The 19,352-nt window shown below is 38.7% G+C and overlaps 1 protein-coding gene across 6 annotated transcripts in view; it reads right to left on the bottom strand.

Annotated features, from left to right (window-relative positions):
• LOC144980353 (uncharacterized) overlaps nucleotides 1-7,646 on the bottom strand; it is a 79,867-nt gene extending 72,221 nt beyond the window's left edge. For 2 of the 6 annotated variants that reach the window (XR_013646872.1, XR_013646870.1), the window contains exon 1: nucleotides 7,596-7,637. The gene's annotated coding sequence lies outside the window, so the exon portion shown is untranslated. Of the gene's footprint in view, nucleotides 1-789; nucleotides 948-7,595 lie in introns of those variants that run through there. The other 4 variants (XM_078928033.1, XM_078928034.1, XM_078928029.1 and 1 more) reach the window with 3 other exon arrangements.
• Nucleotides 7,647-19,352: the final 11,706 nt, after the last annotated feature.

Below are 19,352 nucleotides of genomic sequence, written 5' to 3'. Positions count from 1 at the left end.
CGGGCGGTAATCTGTAAACCAACCAGGTAAAAATAAGCGGTATGGATGCACGCCAAAATGTCAATGTGTCACACCTATTTTGGCCTTGCCACTCGACTTCTGAAATAAAGGACAAGTTTTAAAAAATTACTTTGGCCTTTAAATCATCAAATTGGTAATCCCGTCCTTATAACAGTAGCGGAGCGGAGTGAATATCGGGAATTCCTGATAATTATTAATTCATTCGGAGAAGTGTTGAAACAGAGAAAAGGACATAAAATTATTTGGTAAAGAGAGAGAGAGAGAGAGAGAGAGAGAGAGAGAGGGGGGGGGGGAGAGAGAGACAGAAGAGAGAGGAGAGAGAGCGCGTTAGGAGGGAATAGAGAGAAGATATAGATGGATGGACAGACAGAGAGGGAACGGGAGAGAGAGAGAGAGAGAGAGAGAGAGAGAGAGAGGGGGGGGGAGAGAGAGAGAGAAAGAGAGAGAGAGGGAGAGACAGAGGAGGGGGGAGAGAGAAGATAGACAGAGACAGAGAGAGAGATAGATAGATAGATAGAGAGAGAGAGAGAGAGAGAGAGGGGGGGAGATTAGGGAGGGAGAGTGAGATTGAGAGACTGGGAGAGAGAGAGAGAGAGTGGGAGAGATAGAAAGACAGAGAAGGGGAGAGAGAGAGAGGAAAGAGAGAAAGAAAAAAAATAAGAGTGAACGAGAGAGAGAGAGAGAGAGAGAGAGAGAGAGAGAGAGAGAGAGAGAGAGAGAGAAGGGGGGATGATTATAATTTAAGAATGAAAGAAAACGACAACTTACCCAATAAGTGGCTGTAGACTATAACATTCGACAATCTGTTTGATGAACGTGACTGTCACAAGGTGCGTTCGCAACTCGCAATGGATGCGAAGGCCGCTTATGACCTTAAAGTGTGGAGAGGTAGACGTGGACGTTACAATCACCAACAGAACACCGTATCTGACAAGAGAGCCATTATTATTTATTTAAAGTAAAAGAAAGGGGAACGGCTCATAGTTATTGAGCAAAAGAGAATAACATTGAATATATTGACAGGAAAAATCAAAAGTACATACAAGTAAAAAGTAGTAATGCAATATAAAATTCATGTAAGTTTTAACCAAAATAAACTATACTTCACCCAGGTTCCAACCGTTCCATTAATTCCCACTAATAATGAAATTATTAATTACATATAGGGTCAAAATAAACTGTTCATATTCCGAAAGGAGAAGAAAATTGATTAACAAAATTGTTCACACAGGGTGCGTGTGTTCCAGCCTGTTCAAATCCAAAATTGTTCCAAAATAAAACACATAGGTCGAGTGTTACTTCCTCATCTTTACAAACGTCACATTGTATTTTGTTCATATTTATCAAAAACAGGTATCGGGTGCTGTCACAAATTATATTGTTCATATTTCTCAAAAACTATATTGTTCAAAAGGGTTCAAAACACATTTGCCGGGCGCTATGTCCTAGCCCCGTCAAAATTACAAAGTTCAAAGATGCAAACGCATTTACCGGGCGTTATATCCTAGCCCCGTCAGCTCTTCAAAATTACAAAAACACAATATCGCTTAGAGCCCATAACCGGGTACGATATACAAAATGCTGGCCATATTAGGCCCACTTCGGCTACAACAAAGCCTAAAACACAATGCTGGCCAACACACAGGCCCAACACATATCGCCTGAGAGCCCATATTCGGGTGCGACATAAAATACTTGCCACTTTGGGCCCTTTTCACTGTGGCTTCAACATAGCCAAACAGAATTCCAGCCAACACACAGGCTGTACAGGTCGTTCTTCTTCGACCTCAAATCGCAGACTGCCAGTTGAACATCGACCCGAGCCGAAACATAGGACAGGGTATCTAACGGTATCTCGGTTGATGCATAAGATTGATGAGGGTGTCTTAACACTGATGGAACATGATAACCCTCCGTTCTTTCATTGCCTTCATAGTATACACCACCCACGGCGAATAGAAGGGAGTCCCTATTCCAACACCCATCCTACACTCATAAATCATTTAATTATATGGGTTGGATTCCACCCGAGACCTTGGTGGGTAGGACAACTATCTCCCTTTGTTACCTAGAAGGCATTTCTTTACATCACTCCCCACTGGAGGACAAAAATCCCAAATTTTTGATCAAAACTAAGAAATGCCTGACCACTTAGGCAGCCGAGACAAAAAGTTTGGACCATGATTGTCCGAACCTTTCACAGACATCAACTGAAAACGATACTGGTGGAGCAACAGTGACCATCTCATCAGACGACCATTTTCTGACTTGGCTTTGTTGAGATACAACAAAGGAGCGTGGTCAGTCTCCACAATAAATTTCTGCCCATAAGATAGCTGTTCAAACTTCTGACAGCCCACACAAGAGCTAAACACTCTTTTCAACCACTGAATACCGTTGTTCTCTCGGTAACAGTTTCCTATTGAGGTAAACAACTGGATATTTACCATTGTAATCTTCATCGTCAATAACAGCTGCCACGGCACATTGAAGAATTCCACTTCCGTTTATGTCCGCGGTGCTCCGGTCATAGTACCGTTTCAATAAATTTGCGTGGTACGTTTTCTTTGAAGTACCAGCCTGTATTACATAATTATTATGTCCAACTACACGTTGAACTTCAAATGGACCTTGCATTTCAATTCAAGGTTGTTGTGCTTTGTCGGGAGCAACAACAACACTTTGTCACCTTCTTTGAAGTTGCGCATCTTGGCCTTTCTATCAAAATATGCCTTATGCCTTTTTGAGGCCTTCTTTAAATTTTCATGGGCCATATGGATAGTAGTCTCAAGTTTTTCTTTTAGGTCTACAACATATTGGTATGTTGTCTTTACCTCTTCGTCCTCAATAGACTCCGTCCACAACTCTCTGAGAATTGTCATCGGGCCTCGTACTGGGCGACCGAACAACAATTCAAAAGGAGAGAAGCCCAAGGACTCCTGTGGTGCTTCACGGTAGGCAAACAGGGCCGCATTGAGATATCGATCCCAATCTGACGGTCTCTCTGTAGCCAATCTCTTAAGCATCCCTTTGAGAGTGCCATTAAACTTCTCCACCAGCCCATTATACTGAGGGTGATATGGACTTGTGGTAAGTTGTTTCACAGACAGTAGTCTACAGACTTCTTTCATCAAATCTGAGGTGAACTGTGTACCTCTGTCACTTAATATCTCTTTTGGTATCCCCGTCCTACTGAAAATGTCGACGAGGCCTTCCGCAACTGTCGCGGTTTCTATGTTTTTCAAGGCTACAGCTTCCGGGTACCGTGTGCAGTAATCTACCACAGTAAGCATGTAGCGATTCCCTCTATTTGATGCAGGAATAATTGGTCCTACCAAATCTACCGCTACTCGACTAAATGGTTCGTCTATCAGCGGAACTTCAGTCAGAGGCACTTTTGGGGTCATTCCTCTTGCCGTTGACCTTTGACATTGGTCACACGATCTACAGAAGCGGGTGACGTCATCCCAAATGTTGGGCCAGTAGAAATTGCTGAGAATGCGCTCAGTCGTTTTCTTGGCAGCGAGATGTCCAGAGAGTATGGACTCATGAGCTAAACGCATCACTGTCTCTCGCAAATCTTTTGGGACCATGACTTGTCTAATCACGTCACCGTGTTCAATCTTTGGTGATTGAAAATATCGTACTAGAACTCCTCTATCATATTCAAACCAACTTTTATTATTGGCACCAGTCTTTTTCACTTCTTTCGTAACTGCTGCCTCTCTCGCACATTTCAATGTCTCGTCTTTGGTCTGTTTTTCTTTCAAAACAGCCTTACTAACACCTGTTTCCACTGAGGGGGTAGTGATCAATGGTTTCATCCTCTTTTCTTTTTGTGCCCTCGTCTGTGCTGCTTGAGCTGAGTGCTCGCAATCATTTCTTATGAGATTCTCGTGGACTGAATCAGAGTGATCGTCATATGTTATTGGCATTTGACTCCTGGTATATTTCCCAAAATTACGTCATACAAAGGTGAGGCCATTTCTAGAGCCGTCACTCTTCCCTTGTAATATGGACAATCAAGCCACGCTTCAGTTAGTGGGGCACTCACAGTCTTCCCATCAGCTAGACTGACCTTCACTCTCTTTTCTTGTTCTTTCTTTTCTCTACTCACAAGGCCTTTTCTAATCACAACACAACTACTGCCGCTGTCTCTCAACACTTTAACTCTTTGTCCATTTATCCAACCAATAGCGACCGGCATACCTGTCGTCTCTATCGCGTGTCCCGAACATGCTGCGGACACCGTAATTAATTGTCAGAATTCTTTATTTTCCCTCGGCGCTTGACGTTGAGAGTTAGTGTTGTTCATGATACCATTGTTAGCAACATGATGTTGTGCATTGTTACAACACGGCAGCGGTTCTGGAGTATTCATAGCCGCTACTCCAAAAGTCTTCTTATCAGTATTCTCCATCCTTTTTCTTTCCCAGCACTGCTCAGTGGAGTGGTACCTACGACCACAGTATCCACATTTCGTGTCTCTTTGTATTGCAGAGATTTGTGGTCTGTTCTTACAATCCCTCTTCAAATGTCCAACTTTAAAACAGTTGTGGCATCTAATTACTGAAGTAGTTGGTTTCATGACAGGTTTGTGACCATCTTGCTGTTTGCTTGGAACCTTGTCATTCTGATATGACACAGTTCTTGAGAAAGCGCCGGCAGTCCCGTGCGCTTCGACATATTTCTCTACAGTGTCGACTACTTCCATAGATGTATTTGGTTTTCTTTCCTTCAGGAAAACCACCAGCTCCTTGTTACAAACATTTACGAGCTGTTCTTTAACAATCAAGTCCAAGATGTCCTCAGGCTTTGTTCTATCCTTGCTGGACATAGTTATCCACTTTTCCAGATATGTGGATATACGGGTTAGAAACTGACCCATCCTTTCTCCTATTTCTGGTCTACTTTTACGGAAACGCTCTAAGAAGCCGTCTTCCGTTAAATTGTAGCGTTTCAATAACGCGCACTTTACATTATCATACTGGGTAGCGTCTACCTCGTCCAAGCGAGTGTACACGTCCAACGCATTGCCTCTAAGCAACGCCGACAAATGAATCGCCCAATCCTCTTCTCTCCATCGATTTACGGTTGCATATCTTTCAAACCTGAGTAGATAGCTATCTATCTGATCTTTCGATTCATCAAAATATGGCAGGCGAGGACTTTTAGCTCCACAACTGCCAGTCGAGGGTTCACTGTCAGTGGAGGAAGGGGTTCGAACAGGGACCACTGAATTTTCAATTTTTAGGCGCTCTAGTTCCAGCTGCCTTTCAACAAGAAGAGCTTGTTGTTTCGTTTGTTCTGCGACTGCATCACGCTCTTTCTCTTTCTCAAACCTCTCTCTCTCCTTTTCCTCTCTGTCCCGTTCCAACTTTTCTTCCACCCACACTCTCAGTTCGTCGCCATGTAAACCCAACTTTTCCCCACATTTTAACAACCGTTCCACATCCATAATGACAAAATATTTATCGCAACGTACTTTAAAAAATCGATAGATTGAATAATATAAAAAGAGAAGGATCAGCTAAATGCAGATAAAAATCTACCCAGTATACCTATTGTCAAACAAACAATAGCAAAATCAGTAATAACAGCTGACGCTTCGTCAGTTCAAAAAGTTAAAACATCAAGCGATGACCACTACATTATACCAAAACAACATTATCTAGACTTTAATCAATTTAAAGTATTAAAGCCCTTCACACCGGCCTTTCATAGTTCGTGGTTCACTCGCTTTATGAACAAAACAATAAGTAGCGATACGCCGCGCGTACCCTACAACATCAGTGTAACCTCGTTACGCCTGAACAATTACGTGATATCATTTCACTCAACCAAACTATAGCTTTACATTACAGACAGTACATAGTCGTTAAATGATGAGAGGTAGCGCCTGAAATTAGATCTGACAGCCCAACCCCCTGATATGCATCAGTACAGGAAGCGACTCTAAATCCCCACAACAATAAGAGGCATTGACTTCTCAGAAACGAAGGTGTCTGTTGATGTACAACGTCAGACCACCAAACCACACAATAAGAAATCCTGCTCGCAGCGCCAATTCATGTCACAAGGTGCGTTCGCAACTCGCAATGGATGCGAAGGCCGCTTATGACCTTAAAGTGTGGAGAGGTAGACGTGGACGTTACAATCACCAACAGAACACCGTATCTGACAAGAGAGCCATTATTATTTATTTAAAGTAAAAGAAAGGGGAACAGCTCATAGTTATTGAGCAAAAGAGAATAACATTGAATATATTGACAGGAAAAATCAAAAGTACATACAAGTAAAAAGTAGTAATGCAATATAAAATTCATGTAAGTTTTAACCAAAATAAACTATACTTCACCCAGGTTCCAACCGTTCCATTAATTCCCACTAATAATGAAATTATTAATTACATATAGGGTCAAAATAAACTGTTCATATTCCGAAAGGAGAAGAAAATTGATTAACAAAATTGTTCACACAGGGTGCGGTGTTCCAGCCTGTTCAAATCCAAAATTGTTCCAAAATAAAACACATAGGTCGAGTGTTACTTCCTCATCTTTACAAACGTCACATTGTATTTTGTTCATATTTATCAAAAACAGGTATCGGGTGCTGTCACAAATTATATTGTTCATATTTCTCAAAAACTATATTGTTCAAAAGGGTTCAAAACACATTTGCCGGGCGCTATGTCCTAGCCCCGTCAAAATTACAAAGTTCAAAGATGCAAACGCATTTACCGGGCGCTATATCCTAGCCCAGTCAGCTCTTCAAAATTACAAAAACACAATATCGCTTAGAGCCCATAACCGGGTACGATATACAAAATGCTGGCCATATTAGGCCCACTTCGGCTACAACACAGCCTAAAACACAATGCTGGCCAACACACAGGCCCAACACATATCGCCTGAGAGCCCATATTCGGGTGCGACATAAAATACTGGCCACTTTGGGCCCTTTTCACTGTGGCTTCAACATAGCCAAACAGAATTCCAGCCAACACACAGGCTGTACAGGTCGTTCTTCTTCGACCTCAAATCGCAGACTGCCAGTTGAACATCGACCCGAGCCGAAACATAGGACAGGGTATCTAACGGTATCTCGGTTGATGCATAAGATTGATGAGGGTGTTTTAACACTGATGGAACATGATAACCCTCCGTTCTTTCATTGCCTTCATAGTATACACCACCCACGGCGAATAGAAGGGAGTCCCTATTCCAACACCCATCCTACACTCATAAATCATTTAATTAAATGGGTTGGATTCTACCCGAGACCTTGGTGGGTAGGACAACTATCTCCCTTTGTTATATAGAAGGCATTTCTTTACAGTGACTTAAATCACAGCAATGGCCGTCTGTTTTTTTGATTATAAAATAACATGAGGAACCCGATTCAAATTCACAGACGATTTAAGAATAAAGTGAAGAAATTAGTTAGTGATTCATTTCTATACACTGCAAACGTTTTAAAAATAAAGTGAAGAAATTAGTTAGTGATTCATTTCTATACACTGCAAACGTTTTAAGAATAAAGTGAAGGAATTAGTTAGTGATTCATTTCTATACCCTACATGGGACAACAACCAGCTCGTCCTGAAAACTCAAACTAGTTCCTTTGCCTTAGCCTATGTCCACAACCAAGTCGGGACTCGCACTCGTCATGTCTTTTCATTGGTTCGTTTGTTATGAACACCCAGGATTGCCAAGATATTTTTTGCAAAAAATACCAAACAAGTTACAGAAATATGCCATATAATATGAAAAAATGCCAACTTTTCAAAGTATCAATTTTTTTTTTTAATGCACATAAAATGGAAATTTAACTAAACTTTCTTATCCTGCTGCCACGAGTAAGCGTCTTCTAATGTTTACAAAACCCGACCACTTCTTGTAAACAAAAGGGTAAACATTTCTGTATTCCATAAAAATAATGTTTATTTTGTTAACAAACTAGATAAACATACGTGACATGAATTTCAAAAAATTACCTTGAGTATAGCGTACGATCCACTAAACGTGCTCAAGGCGCTTTATAAATGGTCTCTAGCCAACAGATACCTTGAAATTATAGGACGAGACATGCCGCCTGTTACAAATATTTAATATCTTTTCCCACTGTTTATGTCCAGGTACTCATTTTACACCGGAGTACGGTGAGAGAATGTGAGTAAACAGCATTTCCCAAGGACACAACTAAGCGTCTCTGAGATCGGGAATCAAACCTAGAACAAAAGAAATGCTAAATCGCTAAACCAAATGTTTTTCCGGGCAAATCGGCTTCAAAGAGATAATCTAGGTTGTTTGTTTTTGTTTGTTTTGGCCTTTTGAACACCCATCTGGCAATCCTTATCATGTGAGAAGGTCTGTAATATCGGGATTTCCCGAAAATGAGTAATAATTGCAATTGGGAACTGTTATACTATTATATTATATGCTATCATTAGTACAACAATAGACGACATTTTTGTGACAGAAAAAAAAACCCTACATATTTTGCGTCATGCGTCGAGAAAAGGACTAATTTTAAACCGGGCCATTCAAGCATTAATACTTGGGCCAGAAAAAACGTACAGAGATAAATTTGCTATCGTCTTAAAGAGGAAGGTTATAGCTTTTCTTTCTAAACCACTTCAACAATAAAAAAATATGGACGTTAACCCTCTCCCAAGGAATTTACCCAATGGAAACCGTACGGTGCTCTTATTGGCAAACCAACCAGCGGCCTCGATGAGTATCCGCCATTGAGACGTTGGCTGGGAATCGCGTTACTATAGTCAGAATCAGCGTGGGTGCGCAACCGGATGCGCGGGTTGACGGAGGTAGGAAACAATAACAAACCCACATGGTTGCCATTACCTCCACCATCATTCTCGCTCACGGTTTGTGGAAAGCACTTCATTACAGGCACGTAATAGTGAATCTAGTTTTTGTTTTGAACATTTCTATTATTATTCTTTGTAAATTGACCCATATTAAAAGAAAAATACAGACAAAACAGGCATGACCAGTCACTAACAATGCCGTGTAGTGTGTAGACAGTAACACAGTACGGTGAACATGACTGACACTGGGATCGGAATGTCGGAACCCATGAGTCGTTCGCAACTCTGCCTCACGTATTCATTTAATCAGTCAATTTAATTTTTATTAAGCTTGCGTAAAACATACAAACAAAAAAGACATGACCAGTCACTAACAATGCAGTGTAGTGTGTAGACAGTAACACGGTACGGTGAACATGAATGACACTGGGATCGGAATGTCGGAACCCAGCAGTCGTTCGCAACTCAGCCTCGCGTACTCATTTAATCAGTCAATTTAAATTTCATTTAGCTTGCCTATTCTTCAAGTTTATGATATATTCACTTTTTCTATTTAAAAAGGGTAATCCAAACAGACCATAAAAACGATTTTATAATAAGCCGACTTCAACTTCCATCACTTACGACACGAACTTATTTTGGGTGGTTTTTTTTAACAAAACCGTTTGACTCAAACTGAAGCTTCGGCATTGGATAAGGAGCGAGGTCCCTGTTGCCATCTTGCTTAGTTTATACAGAGACTGGGTTGCCAGCTTGGCTGTTCTTGATAAATAGTAGTAAATAGCACAACCTTGTGCAATGAGAGAGAGAGAGAGAGAGAGAGAGAGAGAGAGAGAGAGAGAGAGAGAGAGAGAGAGAGAGATTTTGAACAAAAAACGAATATCTCTCTCTCTTACCCTCTCTCTCTCTCTCTCTCTCACTCTCTCTCTCTCTCTCTCTCTCTCTCTCTCTCCTCTCTCTCTCTCCCTCTCTCTCTCTCTTCCTATTTCATCTGTCACACTGTTTGACAATCTTCTTCACCTGGCTCACTTGTACTTGTAATATCGGGTGTAAGGTAAAATTTTGAACAATTATTATTATTTATAAAATGCAGAAACTTTGCAAATAAACCGATAGACTAGATATTAATTCGATTCGAAAAGTGGAACACAAAAGGAGAATTTGCGAATACCCGGTCCAGACATAAGCGTCATGGTCTTATTTATAAAGTGCAGAATCTTTGCAAATAAACGGATAAAATAGAGATTAATTCGATTCGAAAAGTGGAACACAAAAGCAGAATTTGCGAATGCCCGGTCCAGACATAAGCGCTATGGTCTTATTTATAAAGTGCAGAAACTTTGCAAATAAACGGATAAGATAGAGATTAATTCGATTCGAAAAGTGGAACACAAAAGCAGAATCTGCGAATGCCCGGTCCAGACATAAGTGTTATGGTCTTATTTATAAAATCTAGAAACTTTGAAAATAAACGGACAAGATAGAGATTAATTCGATTCGAAAAGTGGAACACAAAAGCAGAATCTGCGAATGCCCGGTCCAGACATAAGTGTTATGGTCTTATTTATAAAATCTAGAAACTTTGAAAATAAACGGATAAGATAGAGATTCATTCGATTCGAAAAGTGGAACACAAAAGCAGAATTTGCGAATGCCCGGTCCAGAAATAAGCGTTATGGTCTTATTTATAAAGTGCAGAAACTTTGCAAATAAACGGATAAGATAGAGATTCATTCGATTCGAAAAGTGGAATACAAAAGCAGAATTTGCGAATGCCCGGTCCAGACATAAGCGCTATGGTCTTATTTATAAAGTGCAGAAACTTTGCAAATAAACGGATAAGATAGAGATTCATTCGATTCGAAAAGTGGAACACAAAAGCAGAATCTGCGAATGCCCGGTCCAGACATAAGCGTTATGGTCTTATTTATAAAGTGCAGAAACTTTGCAAATAAACGGATAAAATAGAGATTAATTCGATTCGAAAAGTGGAACACAAAAGCAGAATTTGCGAATGCCCGGTCCAGACATAAGCGTTATGGTCTTATTAATAAAATGCAGAAACTTTGCAAATAAACGGATAGACTAGATATTAATTCGATTCGAAAAGTGGAACACAAAAGCAGAATTTGCGAATGCCCGGTCCAGACATAAGCGCTATGGTCTTATTTATAAAGTGCAGAAACTTTGCAAATAAACGGAAAAAATAGAGATTAATTCTAATCGAACAGTGGAACACAAAGGCAGAATTTGCGAACAACCGTTATGGTCTTATTTATAAAGTGCAGAAAATTTGCAAATAAACGGATAAGATAGAGATTAATTCGATTCGAAAAGTGGAACACAAAAGCAGAATTTGTGAATACCCGGTCCAGGCATAAGCGTCATGGTCTTGTTTAAATGAAACAATGCCATTAAAAAAATATATGGTCAATGAGTAATTAAGCTAAATATGCGGAGTTCAAATAGATAACTTGATCTGTGATTTTTTTTAATAATTAGCTGTTTTTATTCTCCATCATTTAGATTATGTGATTAAGTTTATAATTGAAATACAAACTTTATCTCACTTATCAATGTTTTGCAATAAAGGAGAGTGTGAGTGAACCTGAGCAAAGGAAATTATTTGAGAGAGTGATATTTATCATGCTTTTCAGTTTGTAGTTGAATTCTAGAATGGATTCTTTATAGTTCTCATTGATTGTATGTCAGTATGTCAGTCTTTAGGACACCGATTACCCTAATGCGGCCACAATTTACAATGTGACGGCCACAAGCCCGTTAAACGCAGAGTGGGGTATTGTTGTTTGCAAGTAATGCTATGGTTTTAATAGGATATCTGTCTCCTATTAAAATACATTCCTGTGTTGGATTTTGGATTAAATTCATGTCTTCTTCGGATTTTGGGATATTTAATTTTCATGGATTGTGATTGTGATTTTCAAGACTATTAATGTAAGTAAATGCCCAAATAGATATTTTTATTCATTTATTATTTATTTATTTTTTTTAGTTTTGTTTTGTTTTGAAGCATTTATTATAAGAAATATTGTACATATGCACTTATACACCAAAGACTATATCCTTTCAACTGCTTATTATTATTATTATTATTATTATTATTATTATTATTATTATTATTATTATTATTATTATTATTATTATTATTATTATTATTATTATTATTATTATTATTATTATTGTTATTGTTATTATTATTATTATTAATAATAATAATAATAATAATAATAATAATAATAATAATAATAATAATAATAATAATAATAATAATATAATAATAATAATAATAATAATAATAATAATAATAATAATAATAATAATAATAATAATAATAATAATAATAATAATAATAATAATAATAATTAATAAGTGCATTGAGTGAAATCCCAATCATGGTTGCCCAAATAAAACTGGCGCTAGAATCCCGACTACCTGTCTAAACGAATGTTGTTTGTACGATACATACTAACTACGCGTTCAATATCGGGGGCAGAAAATATACGTTTGGTTTTATGAAATTAAAACAGTAGTCCCACATTGTTCTTTGATGTTATTTGTGGTTGCATTTGCTTTGAAACTTACACATTATATTGTGTTACATTGTTTACAAAATATTTCTGGTACTCGTACTCGTATGCATGTGTAGTCAACTGTCACAAAGTGCGCACGTAAACCGTATGCTTATGTAGCGCAGTTTGCAACCTTGTTTATGTGTGCTATATTCAAGCTACGACACCGATCAATAACCAAACACAATACGTTGATAAAGGTTTTGAAGCTAAATGAAGATATATTTTATTACAATATAACAAAGATATTATGAGATATGAAGATGAAATGATAGATGTAATAAGTATGAAATCAAATGAATGGATGACAAATTGATGGAGATGGTGTGATGATGAATATGATATGAAAGCGATATGAAAATATATAATTAAATCAATTAATTATCAATACTTTACCAAACCGCTACCACATCAGACAATCTCACAGATAGGTTGCAACCATCACAGTCATACAGGCAACTAATAATTAACTAACTAACTAAACACAATCCAGACGTGTAGAAGAAAGCCAAAAGAGCGTCCTTGATATTCAACAAAAACTGTAAGGTTGTTCTAATATTGTTAATTTGTCTCTTCTTGAAATTGTTCTGATTTCACAGTATTCATAAACAGATCAATTGTTTCTCAATGTTCTGATATTAAAATAAGCAAATGGTTCTTCACAGGTAACTTATAAAACAGGCAAATGTTCAGTTTCTATTAGTGTCAAGCTATGAGCGTATAGCCTAAAGTTGGCTTGTTAAAGCCCAGCCTCCAACGGCTCATTCACAGAGCCGAACAGATTATTGAAATCACAAATTAAGTCTACACAAGACTTTAATCAAACTCTACACAAGAGTTATAACACAACTTGATTCAGCTCAAACTTTGAGCACCACAAAGTCTACGCAAGACTTAAATCACACTCTACACAAGAGTTAACACAAAACGTGTTTCAGCTCGAACTTTGAGCACTACAAAGTCTACACAAGACTTTAATCCAACTCTACACAAGAGTTAAACAAATGAGCCTAAAAGACTCCGCTGTGGTTATCGCTTAGAGACTATGAGCCTAAAAGACTCCGCTGTCTGGTCTCTTTTGAGACAATGAGCCTAAAAGACTCCGCTGAGTGGTCTGAAGAAACTGCTCAAAACTCTGGCATTTATAGGCAAAAATCAAGCAAACGAAGCAAAATTCTACCCACAACCGGATGTTAGTCATATCCGTAAACATCTGAAATTCCTTAAAACTCCCCCAGATTCCATAATCATGGACAACAACAACCCATCCTGATACCGGACATCCTCATATCAAGGATAAATAAATTCGTCAGCCCCATAGTTACGAGATATCAATCAAGCCATACCATAACAAAGTCACTCCCGTAGAATACAGGGATCCTACTTTGCTTATAAGTTTACGGAGAAAACAAGATTGATGCCTTTCTCACAATAACACCCACACTACGTAGTTTAATTGAAACTTCCGGGCCATAGGTGCATGATCTGATACGACCTGTATCAACAAAAGAAGGGTTGTTCCAGAGGGATTACAATAACAACAACAACTAATACTACGACGACGTACATCCTGTCGTAAACTGACGCCTACACGAAAGCATTTCGTTACATATCTCCCCCCTAAGACTAAATTTGGTACAACATTTAGTTAGATCATCGAAATGCCTCAAGATCACATCGATCTCGACAATTATTTGGGCTCATGGTTGTCCCTTCCTTCAACAGACAACATCGGCATCACACATCCACACTTCAACTCCACCTTGCCGTGTGTCATGCATTTCGGTGGTTCATGATCCTTGTTTTCGTCAAAACATGGAAGTCGAGGACTCTTAACGGTGGGAGCATGAGTAAATGATCGAATGTCACTTGTCATACTGTCGTTGTTGGAGGAAGCCTGACACTCCGACTTTAACCTAAGCAGTTCAAGCTCTTTCTCCATCAGAGCTTCTTGTCTTTGAGCTCGTGCTCTGCTTATCTCCTCCTCTCCTTTGGCACGTTCTCTCTCCTTCTCTTTTCTCTCTTCATCTTCTTGTAACTGGGCTGTCACCCAAGCACGGAGATCTTCACCCCTTAACTCCAATTTTTCTCCAGGTTTAATTAATCTTTCCACATCCATCTCTAGGACAATTAATCAAACCAATTCAAATTCAAATAAACAAACTTCAATATGTTTATCGACACTGTTGCCGTAAATGTTACTTTCACGTAGAATAAAGTGGTATTACAAGTAACCTTATTAACGATATGCGGTCAATATAGATCCCAAAACAGATTCAAAACAGGCAATTAATACCGATTCCTACACGGAATTCAATATTGATCTATATATAGACTCAAATATAGAATCAAAACAAATTTACTACAGGTCCTAACACAGAACCAACGCTTCACCCAGATTCCTACACAGAATCAAAACATTGACTTAATATAGACGTATATTAGAGTCAAAACAACTGATTTAATACAGGTCCTCACACGGAACCAACGCTTCACCCAGATTCCCCACACGGAATCAACACAATAGCTTCACCCAGATTCCTCACACGGAATCAACAAAATAGCTTCACCCAGATTCTTACACAGAATCAACAAAATGTCTTCACCCAGATTCTTCCTTAGAATCAACAAAATATCTTCACCCAGATTCTCTCTTAGAATCAACAAAACATCCTCACCCAGATTCTTTCTTAGAATCAACAAAATATCTTCACCCAGATTCTTTCTTAGAATCAATAAAATATCTTCACCCAGATTCTCTCTCAGAATCAACAAAATATCTTCACCCAGATTCTTACACAGAATCAATACCTTGACTTACTATATGTGCATAGAAAGTCAGAACAAATGATTTAATACAGATCCTCACACGGGACCAACACAATATTCTCCCAGATTCCTACACGGAATCAAATTACCCCAACAACCACCTTCGTTCCTTACAAAAGGGAGAGGGGGGACAATGGAGGCTTTACAGCGCGAGTACCGCTTTCGCGCTAAGTCAGTGATCCGTATCACTATGACAGATGACTGACAACGTATAACCGAACAAGTGAAAATTACCAGAATAACTTGCATTACACCTTGCGTATAATGACAGTCTTATAACCATTAAATGGATACCAATTTGCTTTAAGCTCAAAGATAGTATCTATCTCAAGTTTGAAACAACTCCCTAACCTGTCTCAACAATTGTTTGGTCGCGATGTCTCTTGAATGCACAACAATAAGAATCCCACCGCTGCCACCAAATTATGTCACAAAGTGCGCACGTAAACCGTATGCTTATGTAGCGCAGTTTGCAACCTTGTTTATGTGTGCTATATTCAAGCTACGACACCGATCAATAACCAAACACAATACGTTGATAAAGGTTTTGAAGCTAAATGAAGATATATTTTATTACAATATAACAAAGATATTATGAGATATGAAGATGAAATGATAGATGTAATAAGTATGAAATCAAATGGATGGATGACAAATTGATGGAGATGGTGTGATGATGAATATGATATGAAAGCGATATGAAAATATATAATTAAATCAATTAATTATCAATACTTTACCAAACCGCTACCACATCAGACAATCTCACAGATAGGTTGCAACCATCACAGTCATACAGGCAACTAATAATTAACTAACTAACTAAACACAATCCAGGCGTGTAGAAGAAAGCCAAAAGAGCGTCCTTAATATTCAACAAAAACTGTAAGGTTGTTCTAATATTGTTAATTTGTCTCTTCTTGAAATTGTTCTGATTTCACAGTATTCATAAACAGATCAATTGTTTCTCAATGTTCTGATATTAAAATAAGCAAATGGTTCTTCACAGGTAACTTATAAAACAGGCAAATGTTCAGTTTCTATTAGTGTCAAGCTATGAGCGTATAGCCTAAAGTTGGCTTGTTAAAGCCCAGCCTCCAACGGCTCATTCACAGAGCCGAACAGATTATTGAAATCACAAATTAAGTCTACACAAGACTTTAATCAAACTCTACACAAGAGTTATAACACAACTTGATTCAGCTCAAACTTTGAGCACCACAAAGTCTACGCAAGACTTAAATCACACTCTACACAAGAGTTAACACAAAACGTGTTTCAGCTCGAACTTTGAGCACTACAAAGTCTACACAAGACTTTAATCCAACTCTACACAAGAGTTAAACAAATGAGCCTAAAAGACTCCGCTGTGGTTATCGCTTAGAGACTATGAGCCTAAAAGACTCCGCTGTCTGGTCTCTTTTGAGACAATGAGCCTAAAAGACTCCGCTGAGTGGTCTGAAGAAACTGCTCAAAACTCTGGCATTTATAGGCAAAAATCAAGCAAACGAAGCAAAATTCTACCCACACAACCGGATGTTAGTCATATCCGTAAACATCTGAAATTCCTTAAAACTCCCCCAGATTCCATAATCATGGACAACAACAACCCATCCTGATACCGGACATCCTCATATCAAGGATAAATAAATTCGTCAGCCCCATAGTTACGAGATATCAATCAAGCCATACCATAACAAAGTCACTCCCGTAGAATACAGGGATCCTACTTTGCTTATAAGTTTACGGAGAAAACAAGATTGATGCCTTTCTCACAATAACACCCACACTACGTAGTTTAATTGAAACTTCCGGCCATAGGTGCATGATCTGATACGACCTGTATCAACAAAAGAAGGGTTGTTCCAGAGGGATTACAATAACAACAACAACTAATACTACGACGACGTACATCCTGTCGTAAACTGACGCCTACACGAAAGCATTTCGTTACATAAACGGACCACCGGTCAATCGTGTTCTTTATTATTTTATTATTAATTTTGGCTTGACATCTTACATATGTGAATTTGACAGGTTGTTATGGATGGTAATTATAACATTAAGTGATTTTTAAACATTTTTACGGCGTTTTAAATGTCTTTCTTGCATTCATTGCCGAGCACCTCCACTTTTCTGTTACTATTTTAACGATCAGCTGATTTTCTCTTGCCTCCCCTTTAATTTCGCGGACTTTTTTCAGAACGAGGCGTGGGAGTGGCTAATAGTAAACAAGCGCTGATCGGCCGTTCGTGAAATCTAAGAAAATAACTTCCTGCTCGCTCGTTTAACTCAGAATTATTCAAAACGATGTCTCTAAAATGATATAAATGTGACTTCTTAAGGTTTTCTTCACGGTCAAAACCACACAACATTCTATTAATGATTACGTCCAAGGCAAAAAGGAATATTGACAGGTCGACCGAGAGTTGAACTCGTCAGACGACAAACATCAATGCTAAGTGTAGCGAGAGTCAAGCTCTTGTTTGTCTTGTCCTGTTCTATATAGAGAAAGGGATAAATAGTATAGCCTCGTGTGTGAGTGGTTGCGTGTCATAGTCATGTTTTTAAATTGTTTCTTTTGTTTATGTGTGTAGGGATGACTCTCTCAGTGAGTCTCACACTCACTGCATCATCATAGCAAAGAGACCCTCACAGAAATTTCAGACACCACTCGTAGGAATTTCAATGCCGAAAGAGGAATTCCCGCACACAAGAAAAGGGAATTGGGATGATATTTGGCATACTTATTGTATAGTATCTAGTTCTAAATATATAACTGATTAGAATTATATTATGATATATAAACACAATGCATACAATTCCGAAGTTTCCTTATTTCAAAAGAAGTAAAGCTCCAAAACCTAATGGTAGTGATTGTAGTACTGGTGGTAGTGAGGATGATATGTCGTTGGTGATTGTAGTAGTGGTGGTGTTGACGATGATGTGGTGGTGGTGGTTGTAGTTGTAGTAGTAGTGATAGTGATGATGATGTGGTGGCGGTTGTAGCAGTAGTGGTAGTGATGATGATGTGTTGGTGGTGGTTGTAGTAGTAGTTGTTATGGTGATGATCTGGTGGTGGTGGTGGTTGCAGTAGTAGTGGTCGTGATGACGATGTGTGTTGTGGTGGTTGTAGTAGTAGTGGTAATGGTAATGATATGGTGGTGGTGGTTGTAGTAGTAGTAGTAGTAGTAGTAGTAGTAGTAGTAGTAGTAGTAGTAGTAGTAGTAGTAGTAGTAGTAGTAGTAGTAGTAGTAGTAGTAGTAGTAGTAGTAGTAGTAGTAGTAGTAGTAGTAGTATTAGTAGTAGTAGTAGTAGTAATGATGGTGATATGGTGGTGGTGGTGGTGGTTGCAGTAGTAGTGGTAGTGATGATGATGTGCTGGTGGTTGTAGTAGTAGTGGTAGTGATGATATTGTGGTGGTGGTTGTAGTAGTAGAGGTAGTGATGGATGATGTGGTGGTGGTTGTTGTAATAGTGGTGGTAGTGATGATGTAGTAGTAGTGGTAGTGATGATGATGTAGTGGTGGTGCAGTGGTGGTGATAATGATATAGTGGTGGTGGTTGTAGTAGTTGTGGTAGTGATGACGATGTGGTTGTGGTGGTTGTAGTAGTAGTGGTAATGATAATGATATGGTGGTGGTGGTGGTTGCAGTAGTAGTTGTAGTGATGACGATGTGGTTGTGGTGGTTGTAGTATTATGGTAGTGGTGTTGATGTGCTGCTGATGGTATAGTTGTAGTGGTAGTGATAATGATGTGGTGCTGGTGGTTGTAGTAGTAGTGGTAGTGATGATATAGTGTTGGTGGTTGTAGTAATTGTGGTAGTGATGAAGTGGTAATGGTGGTTGTAGTAGTAGTGACAGTGATGATGTGGTGGTTGGAAAACACATTACAGGTTATTATAATACATGATTACACACATTCTCTAACTTCATTTTTTGGCAGCTTCGTTGTGCCATAATTATACGCAACAGTTCTGAACCATTTTATTGTGGATTTTGATATAGATAGAATGCTGATGACGTCACGCAATGACCTACTTTAGTTCCGGATGGCAAAAGAACTTGGCTGCAGGGTTGCCA

Source organism: Berghia stephanieae, chromosome 9 (assembly GCF_034508935.2).
Source record: "Berghia stephanieae isolate SIO BIC M18660-M18661 chromosome 9, UCSD_Bste_1.3, whole genome shotgun sequence".
Lineage (NCBI taxonomy): Eukaryota > Metazoa > Mollusca > Gastropoda > Nudibranchia > Aeolidiidae > Berghia > Berghia stephanieae.
This window is presented reverse-complemented; position numbering and strand designations above follow the sequence as displayed.